The following is a 19,066-nucleotide window of genomic DNA, read 5'->3' on the forward strand; positions in this document are numbered from 1 at the left end:
ATTCACGATGCATAAAATATGAAACAGTTAGCTAATGTCCTTACTTTCAAAGATTTTCCATGATGTATGAATGAATATGAAATGGTTTATTGCTTCTTTTTTTTTCACAATATGCAGAAGAACTCGATAATCATGATGTTCTGTCCAACTTGTAGAGTGCTTGAAAATCACAGTTTTTTTCATGCTTTTACATATATGTACTGTACCTTTCATATAAAGAATATGGCAGTTAGTAGTACTGTATCGATCATCATGATTTATCAAGAATCTTTTTAAGAAGAAAATTTCAGGTTTGTTAAATACTACAGTGTACAGAATACTATAGTGTTATTACATTCAAACACTAGAGACTGTAAGAATGGGTTATGTAAAACACTTTCGGTAGCGATAAGCTACTTCTTGTAAACATTAATAAAAAAAATAGTACGGTAGCTCCTTCACCTACAAATCACTTTTTATTCTAGTGCTATCGTGTACAGAAAACTCATGAAAACAGAGTGCTAAATTATGGAAATGTTTCCAACCATTATAAAGGTTAAACTTTGGGATTACAATTGATACCACATTCTAAAAATACCTGATTGAAGGAAAGTGTGTAAGCGTTGTTTTAATGGTCCCTGTAATAGCACCGAGTTGGGCTGTAGGAACACTATCTTCTACATCAAATGCAGGCACTAAGGTTATTCCGATCGTCAGCAATATCTATCCAACGAAACAACTTCGCTGCAAAAAGAGGAAAATACTCATCAATTGGTAAGAAATCACTGCAATGTCTAGTTATTAATTTAAACATACCACTGGGCTAACATAATGTCTCATAGGGGTGTTCTACAATGTCTAGTAAGAATTATACAATAAAGGAAAATTTATAATCAATGGTACAATACTGTATATTCCATTCAACATAATGTTTGAATGCTTAACTTCACTGGCAATTAAATGGCAACAACTATTCTTCTAGCTCTCCAGAAGGCTTGGATCCACATTAAAAGTGATGTCACATGACAAACAAAAGCATTACAAGATTCTTCCTCATCTAGAAGATGGTGTTTCCTAAAACAAACTTTCGACAAAAAAGCTCACGCCAGAGATACTGTACCTAAATTTTTCACATATATTAAGTGGTTTAATCACACCAATGAGCTAATTTATTTAGCTCTCAAAGGGTTGGCTGCTTTTACATTATAAACTGTATATATAACTACAATACTAAGTGGTGCTGCAAAGTAACAATTCTGGAAAGTAAATATGAGAAAGATGTCTAAATATGAAGAAAAAATTAAACAAGATGGGGCTGAAGGAGGGAGCAAGATTATTTATAAGATAAATGGTGAAGCACAAGGGTTTATGAAAAAAAAAGAAGGCAAGTTGCTGGCAGTATCACCCTTATATTATAACAGTCATAATCGCACTTGAGAATTTTTGCATCTCATTTTATTGAAAATCAAGTTCACTGGAAAAGAAAAAAGGCTCAACTGGTAAATACTGAAACAATACAAAAGAAAAGAAACTAAGATGACTACAAATATATGTGTTAAGAATCTTGATAGGTGAGAGACTAAAGAGATGTTATCAGGATACAAAGACAATAAAAAGCTAGTTTACTAATATCAACTGGTACCCTGAAAAAGCATACTTGCTGGCAACATGGGAAAAGAATGGAGTTCTCCACTGATATCACAATATTCCTTGCAACATTAACCATAGAAATGTAGTGACTTTGTAATGTACTAAATACTCATTGAAAGTAACAATTACAGAGCACTACATCACCATAATGCTAAAAGATAATTTATCCCGACAGTCAAGTCATTTCTAGATTGTAGTAAGACTAGGCAAAAAGATTTGCTCTACAATGTGATGTGAAAACCAAAGCAAAAGAAAGTTAAAAAAGCTGGAGATCAAATGGCATAAATATTATAGCAATGCAACTAGGGGGCAAAAAGACTCCCCAGAATGTTTAGGCAGAACCACAGAATCTGTAATTTATGCAAAATAAAGAGTATTGAAAGTTGGTAATGGTATTTTCATCAACTTTCCAATTTTGAAGTTGACAGCATCCAAACCGCTGATAAAGACAGCATTCAACATATTTAATATAAAATTTTTATTTAACATTTACTATTGCTAATTTCTTTAATACTATTATTAAAAATAATGCTACTGTCTACCTAAATAAAACTGAGAAAAGTTATATATACTATATACTGTATTTCTAATATTTTACATCTTACCTGGGAGAGTAGGGTAAACTACAAGCTACTGATGATACACGCATTAATAAATGTAGCTGATTCATCTTCAAACCAAGCAGTGAATCAACCATTTGGCAAAGTCGCTCCTGCAAGTGAAAATACCCAGTCTAAAATAGAATGTAACTTTGTGCATAATTATTATTATTATTATATGATAGTATCTGTTATTATCATTTGTACATAATTATATTATTATTACTACTGGTAGTATCTGTTATTATCATTTTGTACATATTATTATTATATTACTATTGGTAGTATCTGTTATCATCATTACAAGCAGTCCCTGGGTTACGGCTGTCGTGGCCTAGAGCAAATCTGTACTTACGGCACATTTCCAAATATATTCATACAAAAATCGGGCGGCGTGACAGTGCCAAAACTAGGATTATGGTGCAAAAATCTGGATTAGTGTGTCACAACTCGGCGCTATAAATTTTTATGATTTTCAGGTTAAAGCAATATCCCACTTACCGCAAACTGCCTGCATTAATATTACGGAGTTTAACTAAACCATAGATAATACATGTGTTAAGTCAGTTCTTACATATATAACTCATAACTAGAACTTCACCCATTACATTGATATAGCTCTACAATCAGTTTTTACTCAGCAATTTGTTACCATTTCCTTTACAATTCCAAAACATTTCATTTGACACAATTCACTCCTATACAAAAGCAAAACTATTAAATCTTTTTACAGACACTATATCTGCAATAAATATGGCAGCAAATTTCGGGTGAGTATTGAAAGGCAACAAAATTCAATGTTAACTTTGGAATGGAGCAAAATAAGCTATGTGAGAGGCATTACTCGCATTGTTCACAAAGATTATCTTCAAAAGTTTATGTTGTGTATCTACAGTGACCCCACAAAGAAAGTCAGAATATTTTACCAGTGTTGGAACACGTGCATGAGGAGCAACATCCAGTAAAAACCCCCGATGTGGCAGAGAGGGTTGGTCTCTTATAACTAGTGGTGGGACAATGACCTTTCCTCCACCCTCTTCACTGGAATGACATACACGTAGTAGCTGGACAAATGTCACAAGGCAGTTATGTAAGCTGTCGATAGATCCACACACCATGTTCACCTAAAACGCATTATCATTATTAACAATAAATTTCACACAAGAATCTTTTGGAGAAATAAATTACGTATAATTAAACATATGATGGATTACACATCTAAGGTTGCCATTCTACAGCCCAGAATTCTTTATTTTAATATATGACTTATGTCAGAAGCACTGCAAAACAAACAAATACTGTAATCATGTACCAAAGTATTTTTTTAAATTTATCTAGTCCATAGATATACATACCATTATTTCATAACATCCCTCCCTTAGCCTTTCTCAATAAGCTGACCATACCCAAATTCAAATTACAGTACAGTACTTTGTTACTAATGGTAAATATTATTACCACTTGGTTCACAATTCATTACATAAAAGAAATTTCTTCTTAAAACAAAATCACTTGTCTTGTATAGGAAAACAATTATGTACATGAAGCCACGTATCACTGAAAAGATACAAAATACTTTTGACTTTAAAACATTAAAACAATGCAGGTACACCTAAATACTGTATAGGGATGTGAAAAAATATGTACTATACTCAACATCTCATACCTAATGAAAATATATATAAATTATTACCTTTTTATTAAGGATGCTTAGTATATACTGGTGAGGGTGTGTGGTCAGAGACGGGTCAACGATGCAGGTGAAAGTATGATCACTTGGTGGATCATGGCTTCCAACAACACCTCCAAGACTTACATAGCACCCAACTTCTTCTAACCACAATTTGTGCACACCCCAAACATCAACAATTCTGAAAATTTTCAATCAAAATTAAATGTTCTGTGTGTGACAAAAATGCAGTCCTTCAACAGTTTCATAAAATAGATAGGAAGGTTTGCCTTCATGAAAAATAAAGCAAGATATAGAACCAAGATAAGTGATCCAATATAGAGGAACATACTCAAAATTCAAGTATCTGTATCTTTTTTGTAATTGAAATTCACTGTAACAATTACACTACTGAAATTATTTGATAGAACTAAAAGGGAAAGCTGACAAAATGCTAGTGAAACTTTAGCTCTGCATGCAATGGCTGGCCTTAGAAGTATGAATTTAATCACATTTCTGACAGCTCATCATCGAAAATAAAACTACATGACATTTCAGATGTCTAAAAGTGCAGGTTACTACAATCAAACCAAAATGTCAAGGTGGGTGACAGGAGGTTTCCCCCGAACTATACTGTTCGCATTTAAGAACATTTTGGTAATTTTACCCATAAGGAAACTGCCCTACTTGAGTTGAATATAGAATTTAGGCCAAAGGCCAAGCACTGGGACCTATGAGGTCAGCACTGAAATGGAAATTGACAGCAAAAGGTTTGAAAGATGTAACAGGAGGAAAACATCGCAGTTGCACTATGAATCAAGTGTTAGGAGAGGGAAAGTGGAAAAGTAAGATGAAGAAAGAGAATATGAAAGGAGGTAGAGTAAAAGGAACGACAGTGATTGCAGCTAGGGCCCGAAGGCAAGCTGCAAAGAACCTTAAGTAATGCCTACAGTGCACCGTAGGCACTACCCCTAAGGGGAACTGCCCTACTTAAACCCTAAAACCTGAACAGTAAAGATGGAGTGTTCACTCAGTATTTATCCCACATTTTCTGTTTTGATTTCTTCTAAATGTGACCTTGAGTAACCTTTGCGTGTCTGTGTTTGCGTATGTGCATATATTATATACTACTTTAACATCTAAAACGATAAGAGCCTATCAAAGAAACACAAAGAAAAGGTATGGTTGACCATTTACAAGTACTAGTGCTATGCAGATTGTAGGTAAATGAATGAAACATTCACTATAATATATGAACCTTTTTGCATATGTAATGTATTCTTTATATTTTGTGTTCATTTATATGCCTCCCTATGTATTTAATGTATCTCATTCTCATATGTCATGTACGATATGTAATGACTGAATCTCGCCTGTCTGGCAGTCATGTTTCGCCAGTACGGCACCGCTCTGTTTCCTTGCTTGCACATTATTTTGCACCTCTGATTTGTGTACTTCATTAGACATTAAGAACCTACTTTTAGTATTTCCATGTTTCCTTCATCCCCAACCTTTAGTGATAAGGATAACACATCGAACACACACACAGATGTAGAGATTTGATAAGAGATAACCTTTTATAATCTTGTAATTGCACCACCTATCCCAGAATAAGACTACCCCCAAACTCTCTAAGACAAGTTGATCTTACTGAAAGATTTTATTGGGTATTGGAGCCATGTCTTTAAAGGATTGAAATTCCAGCTTCTATGATTAGGATTTAACTTGTGTCATTGTAAAGCCATAAAATTTCTTTGGTCTTTCATCTTTGTCTATACTACATATAAGCGCTTTGTATATGTACAGTTACTCAATCAAATCAATCTTGCTTCAGGCATGGAAAGAGCAGAAAAAAGAGATATATTCTCCCTTCTTCTTCAACCAGGTCAGTAGCATACGATACTCACAATTACTTTGTGAGAGAAAAGAAAAACATTGGGCCTTTGACTGATGTGATGAGAGTTTACGATTGGGCATGTGAAGCTACCAATATTGCACATGTAAACCATTTACAATAAGAAGGAAATAGAAAAAGAGATAGAAACAAATGTGTGGGTGGGGGGATTGGTCTTTCATCATCCAGTACAGAACTTAATCTGGCTTTACTATAAGCTGATGAAATTTTTCCCTTTGTCTACAAGAGAGAAAAAGTCTTAAACTTAAAGACTGAAATACGGAGCATTCTGATGAGACCACCTGTTATTTGCCTTGCCATTTTGGTTTAATTAATCTATTCTAATATTATTTACTCCCACTAGATAATATAAACTTTGTTAGGAATAAATATTTGTTAAAATTCTTACTTATGCACAGGTTCTACTCCAGAAACTACTGCAAGAGTAGCATGAGAAGGAGGAATCCAATTGGGGCCTTCAATCTCCGTAATGCGACAAGGTTGGGGCCATAGGGAATGCAACTCCGAATGTGTTACTAGAGGTCTAGGAGGTGCCGTTAACTGCGATGAAGCCAGACGTTCACAGACCTTAAAAAGAAGTTAGAGATGATAATAACACATTATTGAATGGGGAACTGTAAGCATTTAGGTATATATATAAAATAATGATGACAGTATATGAAACTCATGAAATATCGTTTAGAATATGGGTTCGACAGCTTTATAAAGTGTCTCCCAGTGATTTTGAACCTCGTAAAATTACTTTTACAGTTTATAAATTTATTTCATAATTCTTTTGGTACTGTTTCTTGAAAATCATAGTTTTACCATTTCATTGTCAGACCATAAAATAAAACTGACATTTATATGATAAACAAAGTATGAATCAAATCAATAGGCAATTAAACAAGTAATAAATAAAAATTTTAACAGTACACCTATTTCAAAAAATGATATTGTCATGTTACAATAAAGTTTTATACATACTTACCTGACAGATATATACTTAGCTATAGACTCCGTCGTCTCCGACAGAATTTCAAATTTCGCGGCACACGCTACCGGTAGGTCAGGTGATCTACCGCCCTGCCCTGGGTGGCAGGACTAGGAACCATTCCCGTTTTCTAATCAGAATTCTTCTCTTCCACCTGTCTCCTGCGGGAGGCTGGGTGGGCCATTATCGTATATATCTGTCAGGTAAGTATGTAATAAAAAACTTTATTGTAACATGAAAATATCATTTTTATACATTCAACTTCCCTGCCAGATATATACTTAGCTGATTAGCACCCATTGGTGGTGTAAGAGACAGCTAACTACTGAAATAGACAGGTAAACAACATATGTTGTAGGTATTAATAAACCTTGGTTCCTACCTTATTAGGCTGAAGACTTCGCGGCTACTGCCTTGGAGTCTGCTTAGCCTCAAGAGCCTCAGCGAGATATTGATCTATGGCTAAGAGTTCTTGTGGGTCTGCCAATGGGGTCTTATCCACTTACTCGGCAGAGCCTAAAGGCCTTTGTCATTGGGTGCTATTCCACTAACATGACAATACACCTTGTTCAAGGAGCACAACACCGATCCCGATCACCTGATCCTAACATCCATGTTAGTTCTAAGATTGCAAGGAGTTATCCCCGAACTCCTTACAAACAACCAAAAACTCGAAACATAATTACACTTTCATTTATACAAAATATACAAAAAAAAATTTTGTACTCCCCGACTAGCCATACATATCCTTGATCCCCTACCAGCAATGACACTATGCGCCCGTGCGACATCCGTGAGCTTGCTAATAGAAAACCAAGCACATATCTGACAAGAGGGTTTATGTACGATAAAATCAAAATATTTTTAAGGATCAGTCTTTGCTCCAAGACCCAGCACTGTATCTGCTGATACAAATGGACCTAGAGAGAAGCACTTCTCATAGGTCACTCTCACATCCTTCAGATAATGAGATGCAACCACTGAATTGCACCTCCAATACGTAGTCTCAATGATATTTTAAGAGACATATTCTTTTGGAACGCCAAGGGAAAAACGTTTTGCTACTGCTCTCACCTCATGGGTCTTAACCTTTAGAAGACCAAAGAATTCCTCCGAGCAGTTCTTGTGAGCGTCCGTAATTACGCTTCTCACAAAGCAAAGCCAAGGCGTTCTTGGACATGAGTCTTTTGGGGTTCTTCACCGCACACCAAAGACCTTGTTGACAAGCTCCCATCTGTCTCTTCCTCTCTAAATAAAATTTAAGAGCTCTCACTGGACAGAGAGACCTCTCTGTCTCTCTGCCTACGAGGTTAGATAGACCTTTTACTTCAAAGGCTTCTGGGCCAAGGTTTTGACGGTTTTTCGTTCTTCGCCAGAAACATTGTCTGGAAAGAACAGATGGCAGCATCTCCCATTTGAACCCCACTGTGGAATCTAGAGCGTGCAATTCGCTCGTCCTCTTGGCTGTAGCGAGAGACAACAGGAATAAGCATTTCCTAGTGACGTCGCGGAAGGAAGCCAGATGTAAAGGCTCGAATTTATCCGATAAAAGGAATTTCAGGACCACGTCCAGATTCCAACTAGGTGTTCTAGGAGTTGCTGCTTTTGAAGTTTCAAAGGATCTAATTAGATCGTGTAGATCTTTGTTGTCTGCAATATCTAGCCCTCGATTTCTAAATACTGAAGACAGCATGCTTCTGTATCCCTTTATTGTTGAGACAGATAGGTGTGATTCCTCTCTCAGAAAGAGGAGGAAATCGGCAATATTCACTATAGAGGTACTGGTGGAGGACAGCTTCTGACTCTTACACCACCTCCTAAAGACTTCCCACTTCGATTGGTAGTATATCTTCTCGTCGAAGCTCTGCGGGCTCTAGCGATAGAGCCCGCAGCCTTGCGAGAAAAGCCCCTCGCTCTGACAAGTCTTTCGATAGTCGAAGGCAGTCAGAGCGAGACCTGGGAGGTTGTGATGAAACCTCTCGAAGTGGGGTTGTCTGAGTAGATCTGGTCTGTTTGGAAGAGATCTGGGGAAGTCCACTATCCACTCCAGTACCTCTGTGAACCATTCCTGGGCTGGCCAAAATGGGGCTATTAGTGTCAACTTCGTGCTCTTTGAAGCTACGAACTTCCTGAGCACTTCCCCCAGGATCTTGAACGGGGGAAAGGCGTAGGCGTCCACCCCCGACCAATCCAGGAGAAACGCGTCTATTGCGAAGGCTCTCGGATCTTCCACTAGAGAGCAAAAGATCTCTACTCTTTTGGAGAGGAACGTCGCAAACAGGTCTATGTGAGGTCTCCCCCACAGGGACCAAAGACTTCGACACACTTCTTCGTGTAGAGTCCATTCTGTGGGAAGGACCTGATTCCTCCTGCTCAGTCCGTCCGCTCTCACATTCTTTATCCTTTGTACAAATCTTGTGAGGAGAGTTATGCCTCTTTCTTCTGTCCAGGTTAACAGGTGTTTTGTTAACTGAAAGAGGGAGAAAGAGTGCGTGCCTCCCTGCTTGCGTATGTAAGCCAGAGCCGTGGTGTTGTCCGAGTTTATCTGTATCACCCCGCCTCTGACTATCTCTTCGAAGAACTTTAAGGCTAGGTGTATGGCCACTAGTTCCTTGCAATTGATGTGCCAGGACACCTGTTCCTTTGTCCAGGTGCCTGACACCTCCCTTGCTCCTAGCGTCGCTCCCCATCCCGACTCCGAAGCGTCGGAATATAACACTTGGTCTGGGTTCTGCAGGGCAAGCGATACGCCTTCGTTCTTTTGAAGAGGAAGGATCCACCACTTCAAGTGATCTTTTATCTCTTGTGGAAGCGGGAAGATGTCCGAGAGTTGTCCCGTCTTCCAACTCCACACCCCTTTCAGGAAAAACTGAAGAGGGCGAAGGTGAAGCCTCCCCAGAGAGAAGAACTTTTCTATTGAGGACAGGGTCCCTAAAAGACTCAGATAATCCCTCGCTGAACTGTTCTTTCTCTCTAAGAAGCTCGAGATTTTCAACAAACCTCGAGTGATTCTTTCTCGCGAAGGAAATACTCGAAAACCCCGAGAATCCATCTGAATCCCCAGATAGACCAAGCTCTGGCTGGGGATCAGAAAAAAAAAAAAAACTGCCCGACTTCTCGAGGTTCACGAGTAATCCCAGCGATTCTATCATGTTTCTTGTTACTGATAAGTCCTCCAAGCACTGAATCTCCGACTTGGCCCTGATCAGCCAGTCATCTAAGTAGAGGGAGATGTTTATTCCCTCTAGGTGAAGCCATCTTGCCACATTCGCCATCAGGTTGGTGAATACCTGCGGAGCTGTAGACAGACCGAAGCACAGAGCCCTGAATTGAAAAATCTTGTCCCTATTACAAACTGAAGATATTTCTTTGACAAATGGTGAATGGGAACGTGGAAAACAGTACGCATCTTGCAAGTCCAGAGAGACCATCCAATCTCCTGGACGAAGAGCCGACATTACTGAAGCGGCCGTTTCCATGCGGAACTTCTTTTTCTGAACAAAGCGATTCAGAGCGCTTACGTCCAGTACTGGTCTCCACCCCCCGATGCCTTTGATACTAGAAAAGGCGATTGTAAAATCCCGGGGAGTGTGGATCCTGCACAAGTTCGATGGCCTCCTTTTCCCACATTTGTTCCACCATTTGAAGGAGAGTCTTTCTCATTACAGGGTCTCTGTACCTCGCTGACAGTTCCCGAGGCGTAGATGTTAGGGGAGGGCTGTCCTCGAAGGGGATTACGTATCCTTTCTTTAGGACCGACACTGACCAAGGGTCGGCTCCCCTTTTGCCCATACTCCTGCAAAGTTCAGGAGTCTGGCGCCCACTGGTGCTTGAAGGAGCAACAAGTCATTTGGTTTTCTTGAAAGGTCTAAAGGAAGACCTTCCTCTCTTGTCAGAGCTCTTCTTCTGGCAGGGGGACGAGCCGCTGCACCTCCACGAAAGGCTGCTGAGGAGGACGAGAGTCCTTCTTAATCGTTCGACACTACTGGGCGTCCTTTCTTGGACGTTTGTACTAGTAGGTCCTGTGTCGCCTTCTCAGTTAGCGAGCGAGATATATCCTTCACTAACTGAGAAGGAAAACAGATGATCCGACAGAGGGGCGAACAATAAGCAGTCCTCTGGCTCGGAGAAACCCCTTTTGATAATAGGGATCCATATACTGATCTCTTCTTCAGAAGACCAGCACCAAAAAGGGAAGGGAACCACTTCTCCCGAACCGTCCTGTACTGCCTTGTCCATGCAAGACAGGACGCTATGGAGAATCTCTGGGTTTTAAGAAACTCAGGATCTTTAGATTTGTTGGCAGAACTCCGAGTGACCAATCCCAAAAAGTTGAACACCTCTAAAGTGACAAAAAGTCCCTTTAGAAAGTGGTTCAACTCCGAAGTGCTCCACGTTGATCTGACCGATCCTAAGGAGTGACGTCTAGAGGCCTCCACTAAATTGGAAAAGTCCGCATCTGCCGAGGCAGGAAGAGAAAGACCCATAGTCTCTCCTGTCCCATACCAAATACCTCTCTTTCCATGGAGTTTGGAAGGAGGCATGCAGAATACAGTCTTTCCCAACTCTTTCTTCTTGTCCATCCAAGAATCTAAAGAATGGAGTGCCTTCTTCATCGAAATTGCAGGCTTCATTTTCAGAAAGGCCGAAGATTTTGCCGTAGCCGAGCTCGAAAAGAGAGAACGAGGAGAAGGAGGAGGCCGCCGGACTAAGAGAGTCTCCAAACTCTTGTAGCAACAATGAGGCTAAGACCTTATAATTCGAGAGTCCTTCATTTGCAGGAGGTTCGTCATCAGACAAATCACCTAAACCTCGATCAGACGAAGGAGAAAGCTCTCGTTTGGAGGGAGAGTCCTTCCAAGACCTCCTACGATCTGAAGGAGAGGAGCTTCTATTTGGAGAAGAGTCATAAATTCCAGGAAAGAGTCTCCGACTCCTGCCTCCTGGCTCTTGACTCTGCCTCTGACTCCTGCCTCCTGGCTCCTGACTCCTGCCTCCTGACTCCGGACTCCTGCCTCCTGACTCCGGACTCCTGGCTCCTGCCTCCTGACTCCTGCCTCTTGACTCCTGACTCCTGCCTCCTGACTCTTGACTCCTGGCTCTTGCCTTGCAATAGCGATCCTTGGCAGTCTGGGGTGTCACAGAAACCGCCGAAGGGACACCTGATCGGTGGGGATTCTCCACAACCTCCTTTCGGTTTTCGACATTCCTTCTCCTCTGGGCATGTGAGCTTGGAAGAGGTCTAGACCTAGGAGCGTTGCTGGAGCCGACCAGATGCCCCCTCCACTACACTGGGGACACTCATATCACTGTCCACTGAAAAATCACTAGCCTTACCTTGTATGGCAGCCATTTTGTTTTCCATCAACTTGAAGGCTGCTTTAGATCCGCAAGTTCTTTCGCTGAATCTACAGGTTCTGCATAGGAGAAGGGGCTACAATGGAAGGAGAAGTAGCAATACTTACCCTTGGGGAAGATCCCAAGCTAGGAATTAGTTCAGATCTCGAACTACTTAACCTTTCTATAAGAAGCCTTCCTCACTCTTTCTCTCTCTAACTTTTTCAAATAATTAGTTAGATTCTTCCATTCGTTCTCACTCAAATTCTCACATTCCTTGCAAGTATTAGTAAAAGAACATTCATACTCCCTGCAACCCTTGCATACAGTGTGAGGGTCTACCGAAGCTTTCGGCAACCTCACCTTACAGCCTACATTCACACAATGTCTCACAACCATTCCAGAGTCAGACATTTTAAAGAAAAATCCAAAATCAAGTCCACAAAACAGTCCACAAAAAGCGTATGCCAATCCAACAATCCAGATACGTCACCGAAAGTCGGTCAAGAAGATCAATTGCCGGTGAAAAAAGAAAAACCAATCGAGAGGAACAACAACAAGATGGCCCCGGGCGACAGAAGAATTCTGATTAGAAAACGGGAATGGTTCCTAGTCCTGCCACCCAGGGCAGGGCGGTAGATCACCTGACCTACCGGTAGCGTGTGCCGTGAAATTTGAAATTCTGTCGGAGACGACGGAGTCTATAGCTAAGTATATATCTGGCAGGGAAGTTGAACTGTATAAAACTTAAAAAATTTAAATGAAGTACAGTATTTTTCATTTTTTCCTCATACATATGTACTTGAAAAGATCTGGTATATTTTACATTTTACACAACAATTAAGACTGCTCCATCGGATACAAAACATTACCTGCTCCATACAAGGACTCATTTCCAGTGAAGATGAAGACTGTAATGGAGATCGTGGCACAGGGGACTCTACAGATGTTTTCCTTAGCAAAGCATCACCCACGCTTCCAGGTTCCACACCTGTTAACACGCTGTCTGTTCCCATACTTACAAGTGATTCCATTGAGCCTGATACTACACGAGATTTGGCAAGTTCTGTAAATTCAAAAGGTCATTCACATAACTTTTTCTTCTGTAATACATTAACTGAAGTAATCATTATCACTTCTTTCCATGCATATAACTTATAAATCAAATAATCAATATTCTTTGTTTTTGGAGTTGTATAACCATTGGGAAGAGAGGATAAATAAAAATTTCAAACAATAAAAAAAAAGAATTACAGGTAAACCTTAGACTAGACACCCCTTACAGAATACAAATATACAGTAAATCCCCCCTATTCGCCGAATCACGTGTTTGCAGATTTTTCTATGGACCATATATACCCATTATTGGCGGAAAATTTGCCTATTCGGGGTATTTTCATTGAGAAATATTCACAAACTACTGTCTTTTACATGTTACTTTATGACTAAATGCACTTTTTTGTGATAAATCTATTAAAATACTCATGCATAAGCATTTTTTGTTTTTTAGAGTATATTTTGTTTTAAACTATCAAATAGGCAGTTCTAAACAGTTTTTAGAGGGGGTTTAAGTATTCACAGATTTTTCTATTTGTTGGGGGGGGGGGGGGGGGGGGGGAGTCTGGTACCCACCCCCCCACGAATACTGGGGGGTCTACTGTAACTTGTTCAGTAACAAGAAGTACACATGATGCGTGAAGTGCCTTTTTATGTTAAGTATTCCGTCCATAGACATGGTACCGATATCGAATGATTACAACAATTAAGTCTGGCTGTAACAAAACCGAGACAAATTATACTGGTGCACAATACCTTGGGTAGTTAATGACCGTCGAGCAATGAGCGGAGACACGCTTCCATTACACGTTGAAGAGCCGTTTACTTGAGAATCCTTATTGATTAATGAAGCATACTCTTCCATAAAATTGTGCAACTGAGGATTTCTTGATGCCAATTCATAAGCAGTTTTTCCTTTATGCCTCCTGAAAATACATAACAGTTATTTACAAACTGGAAAGTTTTTAAAATTTACTCTTACTTCAAATTATAACAGTGTTACGATCATCCAGCTACAAAAACACTTCCAATGGAAAAGTAACTCTCCCAAAAAACTGACTAATTGATTTTAGTTTTCTACAAAGGAAAACTATCGAGGTAGCTTTGTCTGTCCTACTACCCTTGTTCTGTCTGCCCTCAAATCTTAAAACCTACTGAGGCTAGAGCTCTACATTGGTTTATTGATCACCCACCCTCCAATCATCAAACATACATAATTGCAGCCTCTAGCCACAGTAATTTTTATTTTATTTAAGGTTAAGTTTAGCCATGGATTGTACTGCATCTGGAAACAACTACAACCGCATGCTGCTGCCTGGTCATGGCTGAGAGTTTTATACTACAGCTCATCGAGAATTTCTGTAAAGCATTACTATATGCTTTACAGAACACTTGACTGCGCTAAGGAAATTTGTCGCATTTTTTTTTCCCCCTTCCCTTGCAACTGAATTATGCCAGATGTTGAAGATTAACACAAACATTCTAAACATAACTTGGAAGTACGTATTTTTCTGAAGACTGTCACTGCTAAACAGCAAAGCCCAAAAGCACAAATTCTATTATCTTTCAACTGCTCTGACTAAAGAATTTTCTTGTCACAGGAGAGATTCACAATCACAATAAACTGTAAACAAGTAAAAATGCGCCAAATTCTGTACGGTGTATAATGCTGTAAAAGCCCCGGCCAATGAAACTTTCGGCCATGGTCCCATGGTGTTGCCAGACCCCCAATTATGGCTAACTTTAACCTTAAAAGAAAATAAAAACTACTGAGGCTATGAGGCTGCGATTTAGTTATTTGATGACTGGAGGGTGGATGATCAACATAACAATTGAGAGCATTAAAATTTTCTTATAAGTAAAAATAACCTTTTTGATCAATACAGTAGAAACATCTCTTACCGAATAATACTAGATTAAAGCATCTTATGATCTCAAATGATTCAAAGAATATAAAACGTACTTTTACCCACCCTTTATAGCACTGGATATGTAGATTAGCTCCGTTCTCCAAGAGTATTCTTATGATATCCTTTCATTCACCTCGAGCCACTGCATCGTGCAAGGGGGTGGCCCCATCACTATTAGCTGCATTTTACATCTGCTCCTCGAGCTGCAAAAGGAATAAAATTTTCGAAATGAGTACGTATTATGAAAGTTTTCTTGAGTATATAAACAAATTATGGACATTAATGAAAGATAAACCTTATATCCTCTATAAGCCCTGTGGTTATCAAGCTGGAAAGTAATCTGGTTGAAGTTAATCAATAAACAATGTAGTTTCCATTTCCTTAATTTTTGCCTACTCAAGACATTTTTTGCACAATGATTCCAAGATAATGTAAACAGTACTCTTTAAAATAAAATCCACAATATTATCAATACCTGTGATGTAACATATTTTTAATAGCACAGTACTGCATATTCAGGCAAAGAAATATGTTACTAATCTATATTACCTCACAAATCACAATGTCAACAGATAGAAAGTTAGATGCATGATGCTGTCCTTACACTTAAATGCAGTTCCGAAAGTAACTACCTACAAGGAGTTATGTGAAGCAGCCTTTGCAAGGTTTTGTGTAGATGAAACTGTTAATGGCATAATATGCAGTGTTACCCAATATTCAGTGTAAAGTGCTATAGTAAAGATGTTATTACTCAGTTGATCTTTTCAAGTGTGGAGGCAAAGTACTGGGCATTCCAATGCCTTTATGTAGCCTAGGTCTCACATGTACCAGGAACAGCAAGAAAATGAAAGAGGCATTATCCCTCAGATTACATTGTACAGTACTACTATCATTATTATGCATTGTACCACTCATATGAGTAGTGAATGCATCTCTTATCATTTGCAGAAGGAAGTTTTGGTTACTTCCACTATAGGTATGAAACAATCAACCCAATTTCTAATGTTTTATTTATTGGGAAAAACTAAATAACAAAATTCAGAAAAAATATCTATTGCATCAGAGAAAAGCCTGGCAGATCATGGAATTGGGGCACAGACATCCACTATGATCAGATAGGAATAGTTGCAGAAACTCCACAAGATAAAAGTGAATGGAGTGGAGTTATGATACCAAACGTGTAATACATGAAAACGATGATAATGATGAATTATAAATCTAAATAAAAAAAAGAATGGGCCACAGAGGAGCATTATGTAGGTAACATAATATTAACAGCAGGGATGAAGAAGAGGTCTTAGAAATGAAAAAAATATGACAATTTGTCGAAAATTGCATTTTTTCCTAACTATACAAACCTGAGGTCCTTTAACAATAGAAGTAGCTAGCGGCAGCTGGAACGGTCGTAAGCTTCGAACAAGGGGAGAACGGTAGTTAACTGCTTGTCCGACAGTCGCGCGCCGCGCGACTGGGAGGTAAACAATCACTTTTGCTTTTGGCCCATGCAAAATACGCAGAGTGAGGGGTGGCATGAGGAGGGACTATATGTAAAGGACCTCAGGTTTGTATAGTTAGGAAAAAATGCAATTTTTCGACAAATTGTCATTTGTTCCGATACGTAATACAAACCATCGGTCCTTTAACAATAGGAAGACTCACTCCTTGGTGGGAGGAATCTGAGTCTTTTGATGAACAGACTGGTGTTCGTCCATCCCTGGAATGCCTCCTGGTCGTAAGAGGCGAGGGAGGGATCCAAGCCTCTGTCCGATTGATCGGGGTGTGCACCACCCGCAGGATCAATGGTCAGACCTCTGGGCCGAGTACTAAAAGAAGAGGAGGCAAGCGTATCTCTTCGTACCAGCAAGCAAGAACTTGTTCCTGTTTGCAAGAGGCACATAAAGTATGGGTGTCTCAAGCTGGCATCACTTCTTCCCCCTTGTTGGAGGGAAGTGGTGGATATACGCCTCCTATCCCTAGTGAAGGGATAGGATGGGGCTCTGTTGAGTAGCTCACTGCATCTTGTCCTTATCCAGCAGGGTGACGACACCGTGTCCCTCTAACCACAGGTAGAGGGGAAGAAAAAGATGGGAAGGAGGAGCAGTCCCACTCTCATTCACTCATCCATCTTACGGTCACACCAGGACTTGATGCTGTTCAGCCTGCGAGGGTCTGGGTTCGCTACACAACGTGTTGAGCAGCACCCACGGGTCCAATGGAAAAAGATCCAAGGACCTGTGGGCAATATCCCGAAGGTAGAAGGAAGGGCATGTGGTCTGTTTGGACCAGACCCCTGCCTTCAGTACCTGCGCCAAGGAGAAGTTCTTGCGGACAAGGCAGTCATCTCCTTCGCATCGAAGGCGGTGAAGTCATTAGGGAGGGGATTGTGAACGGACTACGAACCAATCGTCAGGGACCAGAAGGGTTTCTGAGTCTTCGCTACGAAGTCGGTACGAAATCGAGCGTCACGGATCCCCATCCCCTGGATGCTTGACTTCGCAGGAGAAGTCATGCAGTTCCTCAGAGGAAAAGAAGGAAATAGTCGCATGACCTATCCCTCTCTTCTCTACTTCGGTGATGTCCAGTACCCATACTGGTCTGTCCGTTAGCAAACTAAGTCTCTCGCATCCTCCTATCCCCATGCAGCGAAGTTCTCGGTAGTGGATAGGACACCGACACTCCATGGTGGGTGTCAATGGTATGGGTACTGTGACAAGCTATTAAAACGAAGTAAATGGTTTGCTTTGTAACAACCGAACTAAGTCAACAGCGTAGTTCGTAACTGACTCGGGCGCTCTGACAGCTGCCGACTGACTGCGTTCGGTTAGGAGGCAAGTTTGTCAAAGCATCCGAGTAAGTCACGTGACCTTCGCCTTTAAAGGGTTATGCCGAGAGACCAAACAAATAATGTATTTGTTTGTCACCAATGCCGGACAGCGAGGTGATGATTTCTCTTAAGGCATGTACCCAACAGGCGAAAGTCAATTGCCTTCTAGAGACCGAGGTCCCTGAAGGTAAAACATCTCATGGTTGTTGAATCTCAGCTAAGGAGAAACAACACTTGTACCGTTGAAGACGAAGGTAGTATTGAATGCAACCTACGTCTTCACAGATGAATCGAGAGAAGGATCTCAAGATTCATAACCTGTGCTTACAAATGACTGAAAACGCTAACCGCTATTCATTGCTGTCCGGTGAGAAGTCGTAGTTGCACTGAAATAAAGCGGGGCGTTCTTTCGGTAATGAAAAACACAGGGAAAGCCGCCTGTAAGAACTGCTTCTCATGGCTGAACATTGGAAGTAGAGCTGTCAGGTCGGAGAGTAGGCGATGTCTTCTGACACATCTTGTAATTCGGGTTGAACAATGAACAATTGTACACCTACGAATACGAGATATTTTGAAGACAAACTCAGATGTCTGCAAAATCATTCGCATTATCGCAGTGCGATAGCGGTGAGACTTGTACAGACTTCTGTTACCGTGCGGTAAACAGAAAGATGAAAGAGTCCAAAGAGATATCTCTGTTGAAAATTCTCGCAATGTCGAAGGCGATGGAATCTAGCTGTCACAGCAGTAGATGGTCCTTCATTATTGCGAGAATCCCGTTAATCAGAGACCTTAAGTCCATGATTGTTGGGCAGAGATACGGTTCGGTAGTCAATCAAAGCAGGGGAGAGAGAGACATACATGACCGTGAATCTCGGAGGCCCAGCTGATACTGAGCTGCTATCAGGCAGTTCAATACGCAGTAGTTGAGCCTGAGCTCTCGCTGACTCGTCATCCTGAGTTGCCAGGTAAATCCATTATTCCACGAAGGAATGCGTTCGGCTAGAACTACTGAGCATAAAAGATATGCTCGGGCAATTATATTTAGGCGAAACGAATTTCGGTAAATATAAAAGTTGAAATGGTGTTGTCGTGACAAAACCATAATGTATAAATTGAAACTGAAAACTCCTGGGAGGTTGCAGGCAACCCGA

General features: G+C 40.3%; 1 pseudogene; it reads right to left on the reverse strand.

Moving 5' to 3' along the window:
• Positions 1 to 19,066, reverse strand: part of LOC135220067 (uncharacterized) — a 45,321-nt pseudogene that overhangs the window by 17,837 nt on the left and 8,418 nt on the right.

Source organism: Macrobrachium nipponense, chromosome 1 (assembly GCF_015104395.2).
Source record: "Macrobrachium nipponense isolate FS-2020 chromosome 1, ASM1510439v2, whole genome shotgun sequence".
Lineage (NCBI taxonomy): Eukaryota > Metazoa > Arthropoda > Malacostraca > Decapoda > Palaemonidae > Macrobrachium > Macrobrachium nipponense.